Consider the following 26,612-nt stretch of genomic DNA (forward strand, 5'->3'; position numbering starts at 1 on the left):
AAATTGTCGACGAAATAGAAGTGCATTATTTAGACATATATTGGTACACCCTACAGCACATTTTGTTTTTTTGCGTATAGATAAAGTGGTAGGTGACAATTTATCAACTATGCATAAATACAAAATTCTTATGAAAAAAGAATGACAATGGATAGTCAATTTGGGAGCCCTATTTAAACCAGGGCTGAATGACCATTGGTAATCTATGTTATAATTTAAAGTAATAAATGTCCTTCACATGCTCCCACCTAAAACTCCCACACTACTAACTCCACACCTAAATCATCATTTCTTTGCCTACTTTAACTTATTTCAGAGATCTTGCTCAGAACACCTTTTCATAAATATTTTGCATGCATGCCTCTGGCCTACCTTACTCATATTCTCAAACGTTCATTGTTTGTTTTTCTTATCCATTGTACCCATAATATTGTTTTCCTCTGTAATTGTTAATTTGTCTCTATTCATATGTATTTGTATGTCTGTTTGGGGCTTTTCCCCTCGGGTCTCCACTGAAAAAGGTTAATTCTTACCCAGCTGGACCAACCTGGTTAACAAATGCAAATAAATAAATAAATAAATAAATAAATAAAAGGTAAATTCCTTTTTCATAGTGATAATGATGGTAAAAAAATCTATTTTACATGTTAAAATATGTGTAAAAGAGTTGATTTACTATTTTCTTTTATGTGTTATTGGTGTATTTGTGACATATAGCTAACTGTTGAACAAAAAGAATCCAACAATGACCAGGTACCTCAAAACGAAGATAAAATTTATAAAACCAGCAAAAGAATAGAGGTAAGGCTCCAGGCTGTACAAACGTTTATAATAAAACACAGGACACAAGCACTTTCACCAAATAGGCTTCTTCAGGTGTACTAACATAAAGTACTTGCATCTCTATTTATACTAATCATTCAATTGCTTCAATTAAAATTTTTAAAGACATATTGTACTTAAAATATACAGAAAAACATAAAAACAGTATAGTGTGTGTATGAAGCACATATAAAAATCACATTTAAAAATACATTTATAATATATACATAAAAATGATTCATTTACGTAAAGGTTTATTTTTCAGTGTGGGCCTTAAGGGAATATGCTCATTTAAGCCATGTCCCTTTGTTGCCCTTAACCTGATTATCCACCTAGCCTCTAAAGCTTCAGTTTATGTCTTAATATCTCCTCCTCTTATGTTTTCAAATATCCTTAATATAGCCCTAAATGAAAAAATATGTTGCATACTAGCATCCTTAATATGCCTGGCAAGGGCATTAAACGAACTACCTTTCCTAATGTGATATTTTAATTGAAGCAATTGAATGATTAGTATAAATAGAGATGCAAGTACTTTATGTTAGTACACCTGAAGAAGCCTATTTGGTGAAAGTGCTTGTGTCCTGTGTTTTGTAATAAACGTTTGTACAGCCTGGAGCCTTACCTCTGTTCTTTTGCTGGTTATATAGCTAACTGTTGTTTTAAGTGAATGAAGTGAATGCGTAAAAAAGAAGGGGGAGGGCACTCCCAAATACATGCACTGATGACGATAAGGTGAAACCTAGTTTGCTGGTGAAGTGACTGGACCTGTTAGCCATTAAATTTGGCTTGGAATCTATTCCTGGACTTCAGCGTTTTTCTTCATGTTTAATTTTTTTGGTGCTGGTTATTTCTTGAGTAGAATATATATATATATATATATATATATATATATATATATATATATATATATATATATATATATTGCTGGTTATTTCTTGAGTAGAATATATATATATATATATATATATATACACACACACACACACACACACACACACACACACACACACACACACACACACACACACACACACACACACATATATATATATATATATACACATATATATACATACACAGATAATTACATATATATATATATATATATATATATACACACACACACACACACACACATACACACATATATTATATATATATATATATATATATATATATATATATATATATATATATATATATATATATATACACATATACATCATTTATGTACACACATATATATATATATATATATATATATATATATATATATATACACACATATACATTTATGTACACATATATATATATATATATATATATAGAGAGAGAGAGAGAGAGGGATATAGATATAAATATAATGTCTTTATTTTTATTGAGTGGACACATGATGTCCCATCTGATTATTTAAAACAGATGGTCAAAATGCACGAGATAAACAATCACCAGGTAGGAGAATATACCCCTGGCATTGTGCAATCTTAGAGTTGGAGTGCTCTGAAATTAAATGTCGAAGCATGTGCAGCATCTGTCAATATTCCTTATGTCAACATGATGGTGATCATGTGTCTATTCAACAAAAAAAAAGACACCCATATATATATATATATATATATATATATATATATATATATATATAAGAGAGAGAGAGAGAGTGAGATAAATAGGTATAGATAGATATTGATAAAATGCAACTGACTGCTGCACATAGTTTAAATATTGAAATGTATGCTCTACTCCTAAGTATTTTGGCTTTAAAGCATTGCTTATGACACTGTATAATGCAAATATTGTGTCTTTGATAGGTGACAAATTAGTTCACGTTTAGGGAAGGACTCAGTGTGGGACCATACTACCTCTCATCCTCTTAGAACAAGAAATCTGGACAAAGGCTTTCAATACTTTGATAGTAAACTATATATATATATATATATATATATATATATATATATATATATATATATATATATATATTTATAGGGGAACTGGAGCAACCAAGCCATCAGCTTGAGGCTGTCCAGGTCAGATGGAATGCCTGAGGGATGAGAGATGAGATCAGGGCAAGGATCCAGAATCCGAGGAGGAGTTAGAACATGAGACCAGAGTAAGGGGAACCACACCTGACGAGGCCAGAATGGGGCAACGAGGATTATTTTGCACCCCAGTCAGCAAGCTTTCTGAAGAAACTTTGGAATGAGAGGTAATGGGGGGGTAAGCATACAGTAACCCGGGAGGCCAAGCATGGATGAGAGCATCTCTGGGAGAGTTCCCTGGGGTGGGGATCAGAGCGAAGAACTCGCTGCACTTCACGTTGGAAGGAGATGCAAAGAGATCGCAGCAAGGCTGACCCCACGCAAGAAAGATCTCTTCCACTATTGACTGTTTCAGAGACCATTCGTAAGGCATTAGAATAGCCTGACTCAGTATGTCCGCTAAAATGTTGGAGTGTCCCAGGATGTGCGCTGCAATCAGAAACCGAATGGTGGAGATCACCCACTCCCACACTCTCATAGCCTCGCGACAGAGAGGGTAAGATCTGGTTCCCCTTTGTTTGTTGATGTACCAGACAATAGACATACTGTCTGACTGTACTGCAATTGTCCCCAGGGGAAGAACTGTGTGAAAGGCTTGCAACACTAAAAGCACTGCCCTCATCTCCAGAATATTGATATGCAATCTGGTCTCGGTCTGGGACCACATGCCTTGGACCATCCTCCCCAAATAGTGCCCCACCCACCTGGGCTGGGAAGCATCCATGGTCACTTTGGCTTGGGCTGTGGGTGCTATGAAAGGTCAACCTGCCAAGATGTCCGGCGATTGGATCCACCAGAAAAGAGACATCTTGCAGGCTCTGCTGATTCGAATTGGATAGTCCATGGGGAGGTCTAGCCAAGACCACTGTACTGCCAGGGTCTACTAAAGCACCCGCATGTGAAGACACACACAGGGAAGGATTGAGATTGCTGCAGCCATGGAGCCTAGGGCTCGGAGAACATTGCTTGCCATTGGCAGCATGGGGCCTAGGATCACTGATACATGGGCCCATAGGCTCTGGACCCAGTCTAGAATGAGAAAGACTTTCAATTGTAGAGTGTCCAGCCATGCCCCTATAAATTCCAAGGTCTGTGTCAGGTTCAAGTGGGACTTGGAGATGTTGATGCTAATCCCTAGGTTGACTGCAAGATGCAGGAAGGCGTCTCTGGCCATGCAAAGAAGACGCTTGGTGGCAGTAGCGAGGAGCCAATCATCTCGGTAAGGAAACACCTGAATTCCCTGAAGCCTCAGGTGAACCGCTACGACTGCCATAACCTTGGTGAACACCCTGGGGGCTGTGGTGAGAACAAAAGGTAGGGCTCTGAACTGGAAATGATTGGCTCCCAGCTGGAAGCAAAGTAATCTCCTGGAGCTTCTGTGAATTTTGATATGGAAGTAAGCGTCCTGGAGGTCTATCAAGTACATCCAGTTGCATTCTTGAAGGTAAGATAGAATGGACTGCAAGGTGACCATCCAGAATTTCTGCTCGACTATGGTCAGGTTCAGGGTTGACAGGCCCAATATGAACCTGAGGTCCCCCGTCTTTTTTGGTTCTAAAAAGAACCTGGAGTAAACGCCTAATCCGGACTGATCTGAGGGGGTCAGCTCGATGGCTTGATTGCAAAGCAGCTTTGAAATTTCTTACACTGCTGCTTCCCTTTCAGTGGGTGGAACATCTGGGAGGCACTTTGGTTGGATGGGTGGGGCAACGAATAAGATGGAGTAGCCTCTTGATATTATTTGGAGCACCCAACGGTCCGCGGTAATGGACTCCCAAGCTATTAGGTGCAATGACAATCTTCCCAGACTGTCTCCTGAGTAGGACAGTCAGGCAACACCTCAGGGTTGCTGCATGGGTCTGTCTGAGAAGTCTCCCTAGACCCAAAGTTCCCCGGCCCCCCTCTGCCTCTGGGGCGGCATCTGTCTTGTTCCCTCTGCCTCTAGAGGATGAGTTGTCCTGAGAGTCCCAAGAAAACTGAGATTTTTGGAACCACATCTTCTTTTGCCCTCTTTAATTCCTAGAAAAGGATAATTGAGGGCTAGAGAAGCGGACTTCAATGGCAGACAGTCTTCCCATCCTTCTCGCTCTGGACCAGGGTGTCAAAACTGTATTCCCAAACAGGGAAGAACCATCAAAGGAAGCATTTGTGAATGATGCCTTGAAGGGGTCAGCAAATTGACATAGTCTGAGCCAGGCATGTTGCCTCATAGCTACACCAGTCCCAGCTGACCTAGCCACTCCTTCCGTGGCATGGGAAAGAAGATGCATGGTCATGTTCAAAACAGATTTTAAAGTTGACATTTTCGCTGAGAACAGCCGCTTGTCCTCTGGTGACAAAGACTGCGGGGGTGACACAGCGAACTCTGTGACTAGGTCTCACTGAAGGCATATGACGTGTGCCAAATAATTCAGTGCATGAATAGAAAACATCACTGATGAAAAAACTCACTTCCCAAATCGATCCACCGCCCCAGACTCCTTGTCCGGAGGGTGGATTGAAGAACTTTCCTGTGCCAGTTCTCTTTTGGTGGCAGCTGCAACCACCATAGCAGCCACCAGGAATCCCTTGTACCAGGCCTGCCTGTCTGAGGGAGGAGATAGAATCCTGTGCAGGCATTTAAGTATTGGCTCTATGGTGTCAGGCTCCTTCCATGCCCATATGGTAATGAAATCCACTAAGGGATCTGCAGGAGGGGACACCCAGGATGTAGATGGGCCCATGCCAAAGGCCTCCAGGAATACTGACTCATCCATAGAGGGTTTTGGGGAAGAACAACCTCCCCTCTGGTGGAGGATCTCCATGATGTCTCCAAAGAAGACATCCTCAGGAGGTGAATTGGGGGAAACCTCACTTTCATCTAAGTCAGTATCTTCTGTGAGGGACTCAAGGGAGTCCATGTGCCTCCTTTTACAAGAGTGCTTATGGGGACCCTCTTCAGTGGGACTCTCCGAAGAGGGCTCGTAAGTCACCGGGGGTTCCATGATGGGATCCACATGGGGGTTCTCTAGCACGGGCTGTCCCTGGGACAAGCTGATGGGAGTCATGACCAAATCCACGGGAGCCTGGGTGGAGTCCAAGGCAATGGGCTGGGGTCTCAATCCTTGGGATAGAACCGTCTCCACCAAGTCAAACGCCAAAGGAGAGTGCACCTCCTTAGCAACCAACAAGGAGGAAGCTCTCCCCAGCTCCACCGTGAGGATTGGGGCTGAGGCCAAGGTAGCCAGGGTTCTGAAGGAACGGCTCGGATCTGACAATGTCAGAGCCAAAACACCTCCATTCCCTCGGAACCAACTCCCCGTTCTTGGCCCAGAGAGTTGCTCGGATCTGAACAGGTCTGATCTGTGGAACTCAAGGTAATGGCCAGCGTCGAGTTTGGAGGAACCATCAGCGCTGAACCCCCAGCTCCAAAGATTGTCTGATCCATAAACCCCAAAACCGCAGGTCGGATCGGGGAAGGAGAGATTGGATGGAAGAAGGGCATGGAGGTCCCCTCTCTGGCAGGAGAGGGGCCTGGAAAGACTCCCATTTGGATTTGGGTCTGAATGAACCTCTGCATCATCCTGTCCATATCTAACTCAGATGGACTCATGTCGAACACGAGGAGGCAACCTTGAAGAAGGCCTCGGGTCCGAGGGCTCAGTCAGCTCTGGGGAGAACCTCGGGGAATGGAGCTGAGGAGAGGTAGTTCTGATTACTTTTGTAGGCGGGCTAGGGAAGGGCTCCTGCTCTGGAGACCGCTTGCGGTGCCTATCCCCTCTTTTGTCCTTGTCTTTTTTCTCCTTTCCTTACTTTTAGTCCCCACTTCAGTAGGCTTAGTGGGAGGTTAAGTCCCAGCCTGATGGGGGGTTGATCAGCTACTGGAGCCGAGGTCGAGGTCGCCGTGTCCAAGGCAGAAACTGGTAGAAGGCCCTTAGCTACCAGCTTTGCCTTCCTTTCCTTTAAGGCCCTAGGTTTGAACCCTGCACACACACTACAAGGTAGGGTGAGATGGGGAACACCCAGACAAATAACACACAGAGTGTGGCCACCAGCCAGTGTAAGGCCTACTACAATACCTTACTAACTTTTTTTTTTTTTTTTTTTTAAACAGAAAAACCAACAAACAGCAAAGGGGAGGAAAGGGTTAATTATCGACCACACACACACACACACACACACACACACACACACACACACACACACACACACACACACACACACACACACACACACTAAATATATCAGAAACAAACTTCCACTTACTATACCCAACTTGGAGTTAAAGAGACCACGATGCATACACATGAAGAGGCAAACGAAATCTAGGGGAAGGTAGAATATGTGAGGGATTATGGGTAAGGGGAGGAGCTTGGAGCAGATGCTTGGAAAATGTTGCCGGCTCGGATCCAAATACCCACAGGTTGCAGATAAATGAATTTAACTACTTCAGATTCCTGGTTCAGAGTGAGACAAAGGTCAGCATTTAGTGAGTGGAAAAGGAGCAAGTAAAACTTGCTATCAGTACATTAATGAGTCCCAAAAACCACAGCACCCTTAAAGAAGCTGTCCAAGTAAGAAGAGGTTCTAGAGCCATACTTGTTAACTTTTAAATGATAGGCTTCATAAGAGAAGTGGAGCTAAAATGGATTGCCAAAGATAGTCTCTTCACAATTGACTGTGGAGATGCTTTAAAGGCATGTATGAAAATGGAGGGTAAAGATCTTTTGGGATATGAGAAATTAAAAGAATGCTAGCTACTCCTGAAATACTGGCTATAAGCTTTCACAACTATCTACAGTCTGACAATTAATATTAATTCAAAAATGATAAAATTGCTAACTGATGATATATTTAAAAGAACATTGCTTGTTAATATAAGAAAGAGGTCATACAAAAATGAGCCAAAAAGTCAAGAGAAATTCACTACTGCACTTTAACATGCTCTAGTAAATGATATTTTGTTAAAATTCAAAGGTGTGTATCGAAACTGAAACTAGTAGTTAACAAAACAGCTTTGCTTTGAAACAGTCTATTTCTGAGCTAACTTACTACAGATGAGGGAAGAAAGGCCTTGTAGCCAGAATTTTCATCACTAAAGTGACAGTGTTACTGCTAGAAATGTGCACACTTGAAGAAAACTGTTCATGAGACATGTTTTTCTGGTTGTGAGAATATATATGCATCCTTGAATAGAGACACTTGTAAGCTGAATAAAATTTATAAATGCAGTTACTTCTAGATCCAGTGTCTTCAAAATACCACTTTATATCTGTGTGTGTGTGTGTGTGTGTGTGTGTGTGTGTGTGCGTGTGTGCGTGTGTGTGTGTGTGTGTGCGTGTGTGTGTGTGTGTGGGTGTGTCTGTGGGTGTGTTTGTGCATGCTATAGCTAGATCTAAACAAACAAACACACACACATACATACATACAAATATACACATGCATGTTCGTACCTTGCTATGGAGTGAGGTGATTCACCTGGTAAGAATTAACTGAGCCTTCTGGATACAAAAGACATGATAGACTGAAAGGAAGACAAACGTATTTGTAATATCAGCTGCAAATTCCCACAGTTTGTTTACATCAGTGACATTTTGTGTACTTATTTGCATCACATTTCCTAATTTGAATACCATAAAGGCTATAAAACAAGTCTTGTTTATTTCCTTATTTAGATCAAAGACTGAGCAAACTGCATTCAGATGTACACCAGGATCCTACATGCGTACAGCCACAGCCTTTAACGATACAGTGTCAGTCTGACAGTGCACAGCCTCAGAACTTGAATTTATACCAAGAGTCTGTAGACAAAGAGCATCGGCAAGGAAGCACATCCCATCAGACTGTGAATGTGGAGCAACAGATGTATGCAAGCACTCATCATCTGGTCTCTTTGGATGCACAGCAGCATGCTAAAATAAGCTTGCAACATTAAGTCACTGCAGATTTACAGTGCCAGCTAGGTTCAAGTGCATATCAGGAACTGCCATTAAGCTCACAGCACCACACAGTTATAAGTTCACAGCATGAACAGTCCATGATCACACACCAACAATTTGCCTTAACTATGCAGCACCAGCTTTCCATGATTGTACAACGAGTTTGCTTCAGATGCACAGCACCTAACTCCACAGAACACGCAATACCAAGTTAGCTGGGACAACACCCAGTAACTGTCCACCATGGGCATATTGCCCCACCAGCCCCCTCTAGGCATTGAGCAAAAGTATCCTTTGTATACACAACACTACTACCCTCTGAGTGCAGACTACCAAGCTAGTTGGTACAGTATGTGTTAACAGACTGCAGTGGATATGTGGCACCAGGAAACCATGGGTATGCAGTCATACCAGCCTACTGTGGGTGTGCAATCCCAGATGGGTCAACCCTCTCTAGGCCCATAGTATCAAACTGGTTGGGAGAGCATCTGGTATCAGGTTACAATGAATATGGGGCAGCAGGCTAACATGACCTTTCAATCTGAACTGCCTCAACAATAAAACATGGATTTCCAGCCACAACAATGTCATGAGGCTACTGTGGCCAGTTACCACAAGCAAGCTGTTATCGGCATGCATCATCCTTTGATGGATTTATATACACACTAAACATCCCAAAACTTCCTTTCATGAATATTTAACGTAAGCCATTTAATTATTCCTCAGCTGTACATCCTATACAAATGGCAGCTTTTGTTATGTGTACAGCCTATGTAAATGGCAGCTATTGTCATTTGTACATCTTATACAAATGGCCACAGTTGTCATTTGTATATCTTATACAAATGGCAGAAGTTGTCATTTGTGTATCTTATACAAATGGCAGAAATTGTCATTTGTATATCTTATACAAATGGCAGCTGTTGCCACCTCTACTTCTGCTGTCATGATCGCCTTAACAGCAACTCAACACAGTCCTTCAAAGACAGATTGAAACCACTCAAAGTTATGAGTATCAGTATTTGTTAACTATGATCAGTTTCTGTGTATTAAGCGCTATAGAAATGTACAATGGAATGTTTTGCTGTAATAAAGAAAAATTAAACTAGCTGCTCTTAGAAGACCTTTACTTTTAATAATAATTAAACATGATGAGGACTTTGGGGCTTTTTTAAGATACTGGGCTCTCTGAAGAAAAAGTATTCACTGTGAAAGTCTTTCATTTAAAGAGGAAAATACTGAATAGTCAAATGCCCAAGCACATTATCATCTGGCATTTTAAGTACCATTATTTCCAGGAGTCACCAGCATTTAGTACTTAACTCCACTGAGACTGCTAAAAGACAGCTGTGGTGGTTTTATTATCAGTGTTTTCACAATGTGATCTCAGAAGATTATAAAGCAGCCATATCTTGCCTAATGATACTATCCACAAATTACGGGGACATCTCTGAAGCTGTAGAGATTAACAGCAACATTCAGAACTTTTTTGGTGGATCACAAGTTGGATAGTTCATCACCACATAGCAAAATTCTGCATTGTTTCAACAAAATTCTGTGCTGTCTTGGCTTCACACTCATACCAATGAACTCCATGACATAATATCTTAGTTATATAAGTGAGTGCATTCTCAGAACCTGTTAGTTTGCCCCAATTCTTTTGTGTCATTTGTATGGGTGAAATCTCAGCTTTTAGCATTATGGTTAAAGTCCTGTCTTTGCTTGCATTAAGCATCATACGTGTCCATATGGCCTTCTGGTTTTTGGCCAAAACCAACATCAGCTTTGCCTGTATTATGTTACAGTTCAGCCCTAATATTTGATATCAAAGGAGAAGAAAGTTGTTGGCAGGTTTTGCAAAGCATTGTGGTTATCAAGAGCTCTTCTTGTGGAGACCAGCAAGTGGGTCTTCCTATAGCCATGGGGAAAGTCACAGAAAGTGCAAGTCCAGGCCTGAATCTCCTCATGTTAATTCTACTGTCCAGCTGGTTCCTTGGATCCTAGAGGTTGTGAGCTTACTATTAACTACTGACAGTCTGAGTCCTAAGCAGTCATCAGCCTCTGCCAAGGATGTTAGAAAACAGAGGGGATGTACCTTAAGCACCCACAGATTTTGTACCACCTTCTATTAAGATGATTAACCAGAGCCCGTTGGTGATCATTCTGATCCGGGAGCTCATTCAGTACAATTACCAGGTCCATATTGTTGGAACTTGGAACAAGGGACTCTATTCTGTAAGGAACATCTAGGCTTATACAGCAGAAAGCCTTGTTTGAAGAGGTTCACCTGGACAACCTACACCAGGACTTATGTGTCAGGGTTAAGACATCAAGTAGATGTTTAATATATTCTGGTGTAGAAAAGAGAGTCTGTTCTGATGAATGTACAGGCCTCTCCCTTCTTCTTTCTGTTTTTATCTAGTGAGAATTCCAACACTGGATCTCAATGGCTATTAAAGAAATCAAACAGCAGAATTTCAAGTATGTGCATATCTGTCAAAACAAGTAAAGTGCATATTCTGCTATAGAATTTAAAATAACAAAAAAGTAATTTTCAGTTTGAGAAGAAAGTTTTATTTTGGTTCTTATTTCATAAGAACACACTAATTATTCAAATGCCCTGAGATCTTCAGCCTAAAATATTGAGAACACTATGAAACAAAAGACAAAAACAGAGTAGCCAAATGGCTATACAGGCCTGCTTGTGGTACCTAGAATATAGGTTTGTATATCTGAAACAGCTTGAAATGTTCTAGTAATTTTTTTTCGGCATATGTCAGTACAGAGTGCAATGAGTTGGTAAGATCAGGTATAAATACATGCAAAACTTTATCTTCCTGGAATGTACTTTATTGTATATGACTTTAAATTGGGGGACAGCAGTAATTCTAGTGACAAAAATCTTCCCTATTTAGGAAAATACTTAAAAAATTTACTTCTGATGCAATGGCTGTTTAGTAAAGATATATTCTGGAGAGGTGATGCCACAGCTATGCCTGAACAGAAGTTCTGTAACCCAGTTGTAAACAGAACAGAGCTTGGCCTGAGCAAAACTCATATATCCTCAAAGGGAACCAGGTATAATTTAAAATGCCAAACTGGGACAGTGAAAGACCTATCAACCCCCACATTTGGTACCTGTGCATAAGTATCTATTAGTCCCTGTTTGAGACTTCAGTAGAAAACTTACAGGCATTCACTTTGGGATAATCAGCTACAAAATACACACAAAAATGCTACTCTTATCTTTAGGGATTTTATTGCAGCTAAATGCTGAATTTGGCTATCAGTTTTATTAATTTACTTCATAGAGCTTGAGTCTTGGAATGTTACAAGTGAAAAAAATCCTGGATAAAAATACATTAATTTCACCTTTTTTGTGATAACAATACTGTAAACATATATTTTTGATCAGAGGGAGAACCGTTCAAATAGTTGTGGAGGTAGTACATGCCCTAGTTTTCATCCTGCCAATGACAGCATTTCCAATTGAGACCATAACCACTCTTCTGGTGGTTGAAATAAGCAGTGGCATCATTCCAGGGCTTCCTCCATGCAAATGTGAGTGCTTACAACCACATGTTAATGGGATCTGCCATCACCAGCCTTGGACCACCCTCCCCACTTTTCTGTTCCTGGCCATTTTAAATGCCCTTCAAGTCTTCAGTTACATGGTGGTGTTCATTTGAACAGAAGCTATTTCTCCCTTCTCACCAAGGACTAACAATCTGGTGTCGAATGCTCATTCCCGCCCTCCACTGCATGTCACTTCCCGCATAAAAGACACTCTTTGAACTTAAGTTCTCTGTGTCATAGCAATGACTTTATCCAATATGCCACACAGCCAGGCTGTCTTTGTATAGGTTCTTCTCTTCTCTTCTTTGTATTTTCTAGAAGATTAAATATATACCTTCTTTTTAAAGATGAAATGTCTCAGAGGTATTCCTCTTGGTAACGGTCTTTATTTTTTTCCCTTTCCCTTAAGGCTTCAAAACATCTGCAGTTAGATTACCAGACAAAAAAAAAAATCAGAACAAGAGCATCTAAAATTTTGGCAGGAATATCTTCAAGCAAATTTTCTCACAATTCCCATGCATATTTGTGGATAGCAATATCTGTCATACATCCTAATGCACAGAAAGCACTTGATAGAGCAATACAGGTCAGGCATATTTTTATCAACCAGAGGAAAATTTTGTTGGCAATAATTAATTAAGAGTGGAAGGAATTTCTCTGTGACAGGAACAGGGCAAGGGTTAAGTGGAGTAAGTTGATCCTTCAAGGTGAACAAGGTGGTTTAGGATTACTTAATTTGAAGGGATATTTTATGGGTAAAGAATTAAGGCTCATATACATAACACAAGCAGAAAGTTATAATTCAAAGTGGAAAGGGATGCATCCAAAGACATGCATTTGGAGTGTCTCTAAATGTTAAATAAATAAATAAATAAAATGATGAAGCAGGGGTGAAATTCAAGAAATAAGTGGGGGTGGATGCAGATCCTTAAGGAAAATAACAACCATACAGAATAATATATTCATAAAGTAGCAGAAAGTATTCTAAGAACTAAGCCAATATGAGAAGGCAGAAAGGAGATTTTGCCAATAGGGTTGACTGCAAGTAAGGGTACTGAGAATATGCAGAAAGGGGCTGGGATTTATTGGAGAAAACTGACAATGGAACCAAGGTATTGGGAGAAAATAACTAGAGAAGGAACTGTAAAATAATGGGATGAAGCCAAGAAGACAGCTGGACCCCAGGCTAAAGACTGCCTTCCCTTCCAGGGATTGATATCAGAGTATAGGTAAAGGGGATAGGATAGGGGAATCCTAAGTAAAAGACCTGCTCTTGTAGAGTTCTTAGTTGAATCTAGAACACAAGTTGCTGTTAAAAAAGGGATAATTAGTAGGGCATATAAAATATTGCACAATAACTATAATAATCCATCAGAGGACAGTGGAAAAGATTGGGGAAATTGATTGGATAAGTAATTTACAAGAGAACAATGGAAGAACATATGTATGGCTCACAAGTACGCAACAAAGTCTGGAAGGTTTAGGATTTTTGCTTGGAAGTGTTCACATATGCATTTTTATACCCCAAGCAGGTTCCAAAATGTTTTCCTCAGGTAGATGTCAAACGGAGGTATGATAGAGAAAAAAGACATAACTGGGTATGTTTTGGGAGTGTACTGAGTTGGCAGATTTTAAAAATTCCCTACAGAGAACTCTGTAAGAAATACTGGGTGAATAAATGGATGTAATTAAGGAAATGATTCCTTTGAGCTGGTACACAGGATCTGAATTGCCTAGACATAGTAAGGCCTTGTTAAGTTTAATTCTGTTGGCTGCCTAAAAAAAGCAATCACTTGAACATGGAAATCAAGTCTAAACCAACTGTATTTTAAGTACTGAATACTGTAATAGAGATAAAAAAACTGTAAGCAAGATCTTTAGTAAAGGGAAGAAGCTACTTACATAGAAATGAATGGAAATTGTGGGAAAAACACATGCAGAATAATGTTCTGGAGGAGAGCTGAGGTTTAAGGGAAGGCAGGAACTGAGCAATTTATGCAATGTTCGAATGATATAATAGCTATAAAATATATGTGATATATAATGTAGGTAACTGGAAACGTTCACAGGTGTATACTAGGCTAACGACAACTAATAGAAGCCTAGCTATGCAACCCAAATGTGACCCACAAATTTGATTTATACAGGTGATAATTTACTGACTTCCTCTGTCCATCAGAAACATAGGAGCCAGACCAAGGGTGAATTTCCAATTAACCATCCATTGGTCAAAGTTGTACTTAAAAAGGGACAGGGACGAATTCTGCTTCACATGGATAGGGAGCCTGTTCCAGAGAATGGAAATTCTCTGAGAAACATAACTGTCTTTCCAATATGTTCTGTTTTATATCTTTTTATCCAGTAGTTCTGATGTTGTTTGCTTTGTGGATGTGCAAAAGTATTAAAACAGAGTACATGGATGCTCTGTATGCCAGTAAAATATCACCTCTTAAAAGTTTGCATGATACTGAGTAAAGAGACAGGGCTTTGAGGTGATTAGTATAGGACATCATGTTTCCTCCCTGTATTATTTTAGTAAGGAACATTAGCGGACATTCCAGTTGCTGCATGTGTCTGGTCAGGTACATAACGAAGAAGGCAATATACTCTATGATGGGTCTGATAAGGTCTGAGTACAGTGATATGATGACCTCTCTGGACCTGGATGCCATGTTCTTGCTTATAAGGTGAGCAACATAGAAGGATTTTCTTACTACCTTGGACACATGCTGGTCAAAGGTTAGGTTACTAACTATATGAGTTCCCTAACAAGTGAATCAACTTTTAAGGGTGTTTTATTGATAAAGTAGTTACCTGGGGTGGTAGACTTTTCAAATGGTACTATAATGCATTTCTTGTTATTCACTTTTAAGCCACGGCTTTGTCATCAAGTCTATGTCTGTATTAGACCTTCCTGAAGGGTGTTCTCATCTTGGGAGGAATTCAATGACTGCTCCTAGTTTGCAATCATCTATGAATTTGGTCAGCCAAAGACCTTCGGCATTGGCTTTGGCATCCAAAAAATAGATGCCGAAGCATGGAACCCTGGGGGACTTCACTGGTGATCAGCTTCTTTTGTGGAGGTGGCTTCACTGATTCTAACCTCCCGGGTCCTATCAGTGAGCCAGCTAGATATGCAGCATGTTATAAAGAGTTTATACCTAATTCCATAAGTTTGTTGATAATGCCTGTGTGAGGAATTACATCAAATTCTTTAGCCAGATCTGGGTGGGTAGAATGCACCATTTTCCCCTAATCCATTGCTTTAGTAGCTTTTACAAAGAAATCCACCAGATTCAGTAAGCATGACATTCCTCTGATAAAGCCAAACTGGGATGGACCCTGTGTCTGGAGATTTCCTACATCCTTGTTGATAATTTCCATGATAATTTTTTACATGGTTTTACAAATAAAACTAGTAAGATTAATAGGACTGTAGTTTGCAGAATCTGTTGAAGGTTCTCCCTTATGAAGGGGGTGACCTTTGCAGTCCTCTGTTCATTTGTCACAAAGACTGTTTTAAGACTATAGTTTAATAATGACTCCAAGGATCCTGATAAGTCTTATTTTAGACTATGCAGAAGGCACCCTGGGATGTTGTTGGGAGTCATTAAGGTTGTGTTCTTGGCTTTAGTGTGTGCAACCAGTACATGCTCCCTAGTTGTAGCTGGATGGGTTATGATTGAGGGTATGTTTGAGGAGATGTTTGGGAGTGAGCGAGGGGTAAAGTTGGAACTGAATATGTCCACTAACAGTTTTGCTATATCGCTGGGCTCAATGAATATTACACCATTAACCACAAGTTCAGCATACTGCCGTGTGTTGTCCTTGAGGTTTCTGACACAACTATAGAAGGCCTTATGGTTATCTTTCACCTGGAAGGCTATCTTAACCTCAAAGTTGGCTTTGCTTAACCTAATTAGGCTTCTTAGTTGCCTATTTATTTTGAAAAGAGAATTTATATCTTTATGGGAATTACTCTTCCTGATTTTTCCCATATTTTTTTCCTCTTGTTGTATATCTTGTTTAATTTGGGATGCCACCAGAGTTGTTTGTTTCTAGGGCTACCTCTGGTAGGTACAGAAGCCTCTATGCAGCCATTGATATGGACGTACAGAGTTTCTGTGAGCAATAAAGCATAGGCTGCTGTGAGCAATAAAGCATAGGCTGCTGTGTTCTTTGTGTTTGGAGGGCCACTAAATTTTTGGCAATCCGTCACTTAATAAAATGTAATTTGCTTTGGAATAGTTCCTAACTGTTACTGATTTTAATGGGATTAGGGAGTTGATTTTGATTTCAAAGGAGACAGCATTATAGTCAGACCTTACCAGGGAAGATGAAACATTGGGAGGGGTGCAGCTTTCTCCCATATTTGTAAGTAAAAGGTCCAGTATGTTGGAGCCTGTAGTGGGCATATTCACTGTTTGGTCAAGTGTGTTTGTATTTATATTTACAAGGTTCAGGAATCTCTGTGCCTGTAGATTTGAGGCCATGTAGGATTCCCCTTCTACAGTGGGGTAATTAAACTCTCCCATGAGTAGGGTGTTAGGTTGAATGGTAAGTGTCTACAGTAGGTCCAAGTATGCATTGTGAGCTTCTTGGGACATGGTGACCTATAGCTGGCTAGGATATGGTATGGGATCTGCATGTGGAGGAACTCAGCACATCATCTTTTTTGAACACCCAAGAGGTATGCTTGTTATTTATGTATACTGGTCTAAAAATGTGGAAGGCACTGAAACCTTGCACTGCCAGAGTACTCTCTAGTGCTTTAAATCATGCCTCGGTAACTGCACAGATGTCTATATTCTCAACTGAGAGGAGGGTTTGGAGGGAGTGTCATTTTTTTGTTTAGCTTCCTGGCATTGAGCAATAAGTAACACCTTGAGGTTCATCTGAGTTGATTTTGATATGTCAGTAGGTTAGTCAATTTGGCATTGCTTAAAAAGGTACTATGGGGGTGGATAAACTTTTAGCCAGTATATAAAAGCCTGAAGGGGAGAGGTGCAAGCCATCCTTGGCAAAGCAACATGGTCTGTTAACCATGTCTTCCCAGGCTGACAAATATTGGATGCCCTCAGAATGACACCAGAAAGGCAGCCAGTTGTTGAAATCAATCATCTTATCCCCATATTGTGGCATCATCCTCAGTGATGGTAGCATGCTGCTCAGTGCTCGGCTCAAGCCAGCCTGAGACACACAGTCTGAAGTCTCCATAATGTCTCTTCATATAGCCCAGGGAGGTACATCTCAGGTCATTTACACCTACACAGGCAATGATGAAATCATACTGGTATCTGTGGTGTAATGACTTTAGTGCATGCATGATTTGGCAGGGCTTGGCTCCAGATAAGCAATTAACAGCCATCTTCTCCATGTTCAGCCTCATTAGAGGGGCATCAGTATGTCTTACAAAGGAGCCCCCTATGACGAGAGTCCTGGGAAGTGTGTTTGCTTGCCTTAGGAACTTAGTTTTGGGGCTCTCTGAAAGTGACAGTATGTGTGGTTTTAGGTCTTGTTTTTTCTGAGTGCCTTTGGGCTTGGGGAGACACAGCTTTGACAAGGTGATCTAGGCAAAGTTTTTTGTTTAGGAATATTGCTTTTAAGTGCCTCAGCATACATTAGTCTATGTGTATGTTGTGTACTATGTCAGGTGGGTGCTGTGTGTGGTTTGAAAACTTGATGTGCATTGGTATATGAGAATTTAGCCTTCATTGCCACTATGTAAGCACACCTCTCGCATACTGTGATTGCTTCTTTAAGGATTAAGAGGTTGTCAGTAAACAACAATTGTTACACTGTCTAAAGATGTGCATATCCACAAGATGGCTACAGAGAAATTAGAAACTTGTTAATAAGGTTTATAATATGGGTTGTTATAGTTTATATAAATGTATGCTTGCCTATGTCTTAAGTGATAATTTAATAAAGGTGTTAAAAAAATCAATACCTATCATAGCTGCCCCTGTAACAGCATACCCAGAGCTGCAGGTACACTTCAGTGCCTGAATGTCCAAAGATTCAGGATCTCTGATCATAATAACGAAATATTTCTTTTTCTTTAGAATTTTGCATTTTGTTAAAGCATCCTGCATCTGTGAAAAAAAAACTGTGTACCATTAAAATAACATATCAGACAGGTGTTTACTGGTTCTTACTACCAAAGCTCTAGATGTATAAAACTTTCTTACTTCAAACTACCCTGTTTATTAAAAGGAAGGGTTCCTTGTAAGGAGCTTGTATTAGCAAGATGGAATGAAGAAAGAATACCTAAACTGGGAGGGTCAGATTTCAAACAAAGTAACATTACAGTATCCCTGTCAAACTTCTGTACCTAAACTGGTAGGGTCAGACTTCAAAATGAAGTAACATTAAAGTATCCCTGTCAAACTTCTATACCTAAACTGGAAGGGTCACACTTAAAAATGAAGTAACATTAAAGTATCCCTGTCTAACTTCTATACCTAAACTGGTAGGGTCAGACTTCAAAATGAAGTAACGTTAAAGTATCCCTGTCAAAACATCTATCCCTAAATTGATAGGGACAGACTTCAAAATGAAGTAACGTTAAAGTATCCATGTCAGACCTTTATACCTAAACTGGTAGGGTCAGACTTCAAAATGAAGTAACATTAAAAGTATCCCTGTCAAACTTCTATACCTAAACATATCTTATCTATTCCACACTCATATGGCCATTTGTGTACTGCTGCATGGGAATATATTTGCACACTCACATAGAGCTGCCTTTATTGAGATTAGAACCCCTACCTATCTATTAGCATACATTAGAGCACTATGTACTTATTGCATTTGCCACGGAGCTCATCCCTGCCAAACTACTATACCTAAACTGGTAGGGTCAGATTTCAAATTGAAGTAATTAGTTAAAGTATCCCTGTCAAACTTCTATAACTAAACTGGTAGGGTCAGACTTCAGAATGAAGTAATATTAAAGTATCCCCATCAAACCTCTACACCTAAACTGGTAGGGTCAGATTTCAAAATGAGGTAAAGTTAAAGGATCCCTGTCAAACTTCTATACCTAAGCTGGTAGGGTCAAACTTCAAAATGAAGTAACGTTAAAGTATCCCTGTCAAACGTTTACACCTAAACTGGTAGGGTCAGACTTCAAAATGAAGTAATGTTAAAGTATCCCTGTCAAACATCTACACCTAAACTGGTAGGGTCAGACTTCAAAATGAATGCATGTTAAAGTATCCCAAAAATGAAGTAATGTCAAAGCATCCCTGTCAAACCTCTATACCTAAACTGGCAGGGTCAGACTGCAGAATGAAGTAAAATTAAAGATCCCCGTCAAACTTCTACGCCTAAACTGGTAGGGTCAGATTTCAAAATGAGGTAAATTTAAAGGATCCTTGTCAAACGTCTATGCCTAAACTGGTAGGGACAGACATTTTACTGGTAGGGTCAGACTTTAAAATAAACTAACATTGAAGTATCCTTGTCAAATTTCTGCACCAGATCAGCAGACCTATGAGCAGATAGTTGTGAGTCAAGATAAATAATTTTTCTTCCACAAATCTTAAAGTTTTGAACAAAGAAGGAATTCTTCCCGTAGACTTTGTCACCTTCAAAATATCTGAGTCTCCTTCTTTGGGGATGAAATGTCTGTTACAGGCCACTTATAATTCTCTCCCGCTGAGGTCATGACTTCAGTGAATTTAAAATCTGGAGGCAAAGAACCACAGGACTTTGAAAATGGACATTCAAAGTCCGAACATTAAGGATACAATATGGTAGAAATATACAGCTGAAAATGTAAACAACTCTTTTCCACAGCAAACTGAATAAATACTTCTAGGTCTTTTCTTTTGCTTATTTAAGGCAACTGTCTTTACCTGTATAAGTGTAGATTGCTTTGTCCTAATGTCTGACCTGTGCTGGTATCTGAAAGGGGCCAATGTTAGTTATGAAGTTTTCTCTTATAAAGCTATACTATTTATTTTTGCAATTTCCTGTTATAAGAGCCACAGTGGAAGCAGGGGAACTGATCTCTCTAAAAAGAAAGGATGGTCTGCACCTTTAATTACAAGCCTTCTGCACAATGGCTAAAGAACATCCAGGCTCCCAAAGTATCTTTTTTAGGCAAAGCTCAGTGAATGACATTCTAATACAGCTATCAATACCAAAACAGGTCAAATTAAGGTGGTTCTGCTAAATGCCATAACTCTAAACAGCTACATTTAGAAGGCAGCCACCTAGGTACAATCACTGAAACATGCTTTAAATGGCCAGAAAGCCATCATCCATATGTTGGATTAGTGCCTACCATGCCTTCAGACACAGTGAGAACTGTGGTGGTGTGTTTCTCTTTGTCAGAGACCATATCACTTCTTTACAGATTCCCAGAGAGTCTCAACTAGAACTTTGCAAACTCCAAATCACACTACAAAAAATCAGTTTATTTCATGATACAGGATAGCTTCCATGATCCCAGGAGTTCTTGATGGTTTTTAAATGTTATGGATGAACTCCCCTTAACTAAGATCTCTGCCATTGTTGGGGACTTTAACTACTCAACAACTGAATGAAGTACTAACACCTCCAACATAGGATATAAACAAAAGTTTTTGGATCTAATAAATAAAAAAACTCAGTGGACTAAACTGTTACTAACCAAACTAGAGGTCAAAATATTCTTGATCTGGCACTTATAAATGCAGGGCAGGATTCAATAAATCCTACATGGCTCAATGAAACTGTGTTTATGTCGCAGCATGACACGCACATGATACAGCGCCAATTTGCATTCAGTATGCAGCTGTATACAATGTGTAGAGTGTTATGCAAACAAGGTAAACATCATGGCATGTTAATTACTGCATAAGCAGCTGAATTGTATGCTAATCAATAAATTCAAGATGGCAGAGATATTCAACAAGATATAAAGCAATTGTGTACACTTAGTGTAGCCCCCTGCTTTGTATTCCAAAACCTACTGGAATACAGCCATGGAAACTACACTAGAGGGAAATAATGTTAGGGGCTATTGCTGCTCTTCTGCATGTGTATGTGCAACAGACTCAAGTATATGTTGATAGCCCTTGGGCAAGGAAGAGAAGAAGGGTATTTAGATCCTGTTTAAGCTTTCATGGTCTGCATGAGGTGGAAATAGAGTGATACAGGGTGGATAGATGCACACTCCAGGAACTCTGCAATATCTGTCGTCCTCACCTGAGATCAAGTCTAAACCAAGGGGAACCAATACCTGTGGAGACACAGAAACCTGTCAATGACACACAGGGGACATACCACAGGTATCACAGGCATCAGCATCCAGGATCCTTCACCAGTTCTTCAACTCAATGCTACAGCATGCCAGTGACTATATATATTCCCCCTCTACTCCTGATGGCAGACCCCTAAGCAGGAGTTTTGCCCACAACACATTTTCCAGAAATCTTGGTTGTAATAGACTGCACACACATTGAGATCAAAACACCACCTGAGAAACAGAGAAAGGTCTTCATCAACAGAAAGAGATTCCACTCCATTAACTGCAAGTTTGTGTGCAACACTAGGGGAATCATCCTGAATGTATGTGTTGACAACCCCAGCAGTTACATGACTCTCAAATCTGGCACACCTCACAGCTCTACCAGAGGTTTTCCAGAGGTGATGTCCCACAAGGCCATTTACTGGAGGATGCAGGGTATGCACTTGAATGATGGCTGATGATGCCCATCAGAAATGCATACACATCTACAGAGGAACACTATAATTATACATGCTCAAACAAAAAATGCCACTGAGCATGTGTTTGGACTGTTGAAGTCACGGTTTTGGTGCCTCGATACATGGGGGGAGGGGCTCTGCAGTATGACCCTAGTACTTGTGCTGAAATGATTACTGTCTGTGCTACCCTATAAAACAGCATTCTGTGAAAAAAGCTGCAGCAGGAACACAAAGGGCTAGAAGCAAATGTTCCACCACTACCATAAATAATAAAATCAGCAAGGACGCCACCAACAAAACTGTAAATAGGTTTATTCAAAAAGAAACTAAGCGCTTTCATCTTTACAGTTAAAAAAGACTTCATCAGAGTGAATTATGGTAAAACCTAATGTATTAAATACACACAACCCACCAATGGGAGGCACAGTGGTGTAATTAATTGGATAATCATGTTAAATCAGATTAAATCACTGCACTCCAGGACCACAGGAAACACAGGAAAAAAAGATGTGCAAACCCAAACAGAAAGCAGGACAGCTCACTAAAATGTTAAACATATTGCAGTATAAAAAAGTATAAAAATGTATAAAATATATATAAATAAGATGTATATTTAATATAGATATACATATATATATATATATATATATATATATATATATAAATGTGAATAAAATAATTAAACTATAACAACCTTCATCTTTAAAAGAATAAAAATGGAAACAGAGTGATTTAACCCTGGTAAAATGGAGGCATTGAGCCTCAATTGTCAAACTAGTTCCTTGAGCTCAAGCAAAGTCTCAATGTCTCCCCCAAGTTTGACAACCATTAAACTGTCAATAGCAAAAACAGTAAACTTCCTGTAACTGGGACAGACAGTAGTATGCCTAAAGAGGGCATTGGCGTTTTCCTTTTTCCTGATATCATAATAATGCTTACGTATTCTATCTTTCAGCTTTCTGATAGTTTTACTCACATAATATGCATTACAGGAAGGAATCACATGAAACTAAACAGACTACTTGGGTAGTATTACAATTATCCTTCCCAGGACATGGTATGGTTCTGTCATCCGCTTTTTTGCATATTGCTGCATGTCAAAGATACCCTCCCTGAACCTGCCTCCAAAATGATTCTGATGTTTCAACCCTTTGAGAAGACAATAGTCGGGGTAGTACCAAGACATTTTTTTAACCTTGTCTGTAAATATAATGTCCCAATACAACCTAATGTTGTTAGTATATAAATGTGTGTGACGATTAGTGTTTATATTAAGAAACAGAGTGAAAACAGTTGTATTGATGTCCCTCCACTTCAGCCCTAATATCCCTTAACAATTGAATAGGATAACCCTTGTCTGGAAACAAGCATATCAAGTAATGCACCTCTTTATCAGTTAGGTACCTACCTAACTGGCCCTCTCATTCCTATGTCCCTTCCCCAACATTTCTCTCTTTTTAAAAAAAAAAAAAAGGCACCTGTCCCACAAAAAAAATGTCCCATTTATAACTCTCCATTTTGCCTATGTGTCTTCTCGACACATTTGATTTGGTCCAATTGGCTATACAACATCATTGTGTTGTTGTCACACATCTGTGGTGACAGTCCAAATTCATCAAATTTTCTTTACATGTGCACATTACTGTGTTGTGGAAGTGCAGATCTATGGTTCATTTTTTATTCCCTCCTGCAAATTCCTTTATTGCTTCCCCTTTCTTCTTCCTCCTGCTTGCTTCCCCATTTCATGACTTTCCTATCTACCCCATTTTCACATCTTTAGTCTGGTCAAAAAATAGAATCACACACCACACACATGGCCAGAAAAAGCCCATAAAAAAGCCTTTACTTTTTGTCCTCTGCATTTGCGAGGAGTTTGGTATTGTGCACCAATGCCAAATAGCAGTAAATGGAATGGCTCTTCATGTCGTATGGCAAAACCTGGTAAGTTTTTGCCATCGGCTGCATTAGTCCAGTTATCTCTGTGCAACACTGCTTAACATACATCTCAACCTCTTAATGTAAGAAATCTGGGCAAAGCTAAAATAATGAGGGGACAGAGTTACAAAAATAGGCACAGATTTTAAATATTGCTCTTAAAACGTAGAAAGCTGCTAGAATAACAGGATTTGTGTCAGCATGCATTTTCTAAAGGAAATAAAGTCTGAAACTAAAATATATGTCATTATTTAGTGTAAAATAAATCCAAAAGCGAAAAGCAATGGGAGGCAACCAGTGGACTTACAATAATCCAGTCTTGTTGTTAAAAAATGATATAAGTCTTTAATTGCGTGCGCAAGGTAAGCGCTTTCACTAACCGCTTCTTCAGACCATAAACATTTTTTCAAACTACAAACGGTTGCTTATAAAGCAGCCATGTGATACAAATCAATTATGTAATTAACTTTTAAAAACACACTCTTGATATAAACCTTTCCAATGAAATTTTTTTTAAAAGCATTATTTTAAAATCATGACAAAGTTAATAACATGAAGTTATCTTGAATGCTCATCTTACAGAATATTAACTTACTATTTAAAACAAATAAATATGGCCTGTTTCATTATTTGAAAAGATTATTTACACCCATACAAGGGAACTTTTCCAGTAGCAAACAATACATTCCTCTATCTCCCTTATAATCTATCATTCACTTATTTAGCTTTGACTTAAGAAATTAAATCCTTCATGACAAAATATATTCTCAACCTGATATATACATTATAAATAGTAAGTTAATATTCTGTAAGACGAGCATTCAAGATAACTTCATGTTATTAACTTTGTAATGATTTTAATATAATTATTTTAAAAAACTTTTAATTGGAAAGGTTTATATCAAGAGTGTGTTTTTAAAAGTTAATTACATAATTGATTTGTATCACATGGCTGCTTTATAAGCAACCGTTTGTAGTTTGAAAAAATGTTTATGGTCTGAAGAAGTGGTTAGTGAAAGCGCTTACCTTGTGCACACAATTAAAGACATATCATTTTTTAACAACAAGACTGGATTATTGTAAGTCCACTGTTTGCCTCCCATTGCTTTTCACTTTTGGATTTATTTTACACTATTTAAAGATCAGCAGAGAGGCATTTGTTCTGGTGGGTGTGCTCGTTTTTACTGCTTATATGTCATTATTTGTTCATTATTTATTGACTTCAATCCTCCATGATTTGCCAGAAAACCAGAGATTTTATGAGGCACAAACCGAATATTTGAGGCAAAAATCTGGACAGTCTATGAAAATCTGTACAGTTGAGAGTTATGCTGCTTAAACTTGCTTTGCTAGAGGAACACATAGTTAAAGCATAGTAAAGGCAATCATTTGAAAGAATTACTCTGACAGTTTTGTACACTACTGGATGTAACAGAGTACAACTTTCTATGTGGAGTGCTGACATAAATCAATTCACTGAAGTTTTGTTTTGTTTTTTTTTGCCCATAGCATCAAGGGGGTCAATTCCAGATGTCTGTCACATTATTTCCTACTGTGATGCTATATGTCTATGAAATGATTAATCACCCACATCTTAACATTTGTCATAATTATGAGTTCTCATGGAAATATATTAGATACTGGCCCAAACAAATTATTTGCATTAACATCCATCCCTACAACTATGACATATCTATCTGACCATTATCTACTTCTCATAAGCCTGTTGTCCCTCTCCTCATCCTTCTGAACCCCTGTGTCAGTCATTTCATGCTGCAGAGCATGACAGCTTAATAATGAGAACAGACTAAAAACATATCCATGAATGTTACATGACATTAAAGATTGCTATGTGTATGTCCATCTCACCTTGAATGCACCCCTTCACTGCTACTCCTTTTTACAGGTGTGTATCTATTATGCTGATGAATGTACAGGTTCATAGATAAGTAGTAGGTTAGCTGTTCTTGCAGGCCATTTAAGCCTAGCCTAGTCATCTCATGGTTTCTGCATACTGACATGGCTCTGCTGATGGATAATATTTATTATTTATTTATTTATTTATTTATTTATTTATTTATTTATTTATTTATTTCCAGTTTGATAACCGGGGATGTCCACTGGGCCTGAAAGCCCGTTTTCAGTGGAGGCCCAGGGAGAAAAGCTCCATATTACAAACAAATTGCACAATTAAACAATTTACAAGCAAGCAAAAAATAAAATTTTATACATTTGTATAGTTAACACAGAAAAAAAGCAAAAATGAGATACACATACATTTGAAATGCAAAATAAGTAAATCAGAAGAGAAGTGTAGGAAAGAGGCAGTGCAAAGAAGTAAAAGGAGAAGAAATGCCAGGTGGAGGAAAAAAAGACCAAATAGACGAAGATTCATTTTACGTTTGTGGTCAAAGATACAGTTGCATGAAGAGGCATTATAGGCAGTAAGGATGTGAAGATATATAGAGTATTTACATAGAGTTTATACAATTTATACAGTAATACAAATGTTACCTTGATTCAATAGGTAATCAGTGCTCCTGTAGTGTGCATGGTTTTAATATTTGATGTAGGATTCCCCTTGTGTCATGTTCAGGTACTGATGGATGAAATGTTCATCTAA

Source organism: Protopterus annectens, chromosome 10.part0 (assembly GCF_019279795.1).
Source record: "Protopterus annectens isolate FY-2018-M chromosome 10.part0, PAN1.0, whole genome shotgun sequence".
Lineage (NCBI taxonomy): Eukaryota > Metazoa > Chordata > Ceratodontiformes > Protopteridae > Protopterus > Protopterus annectens.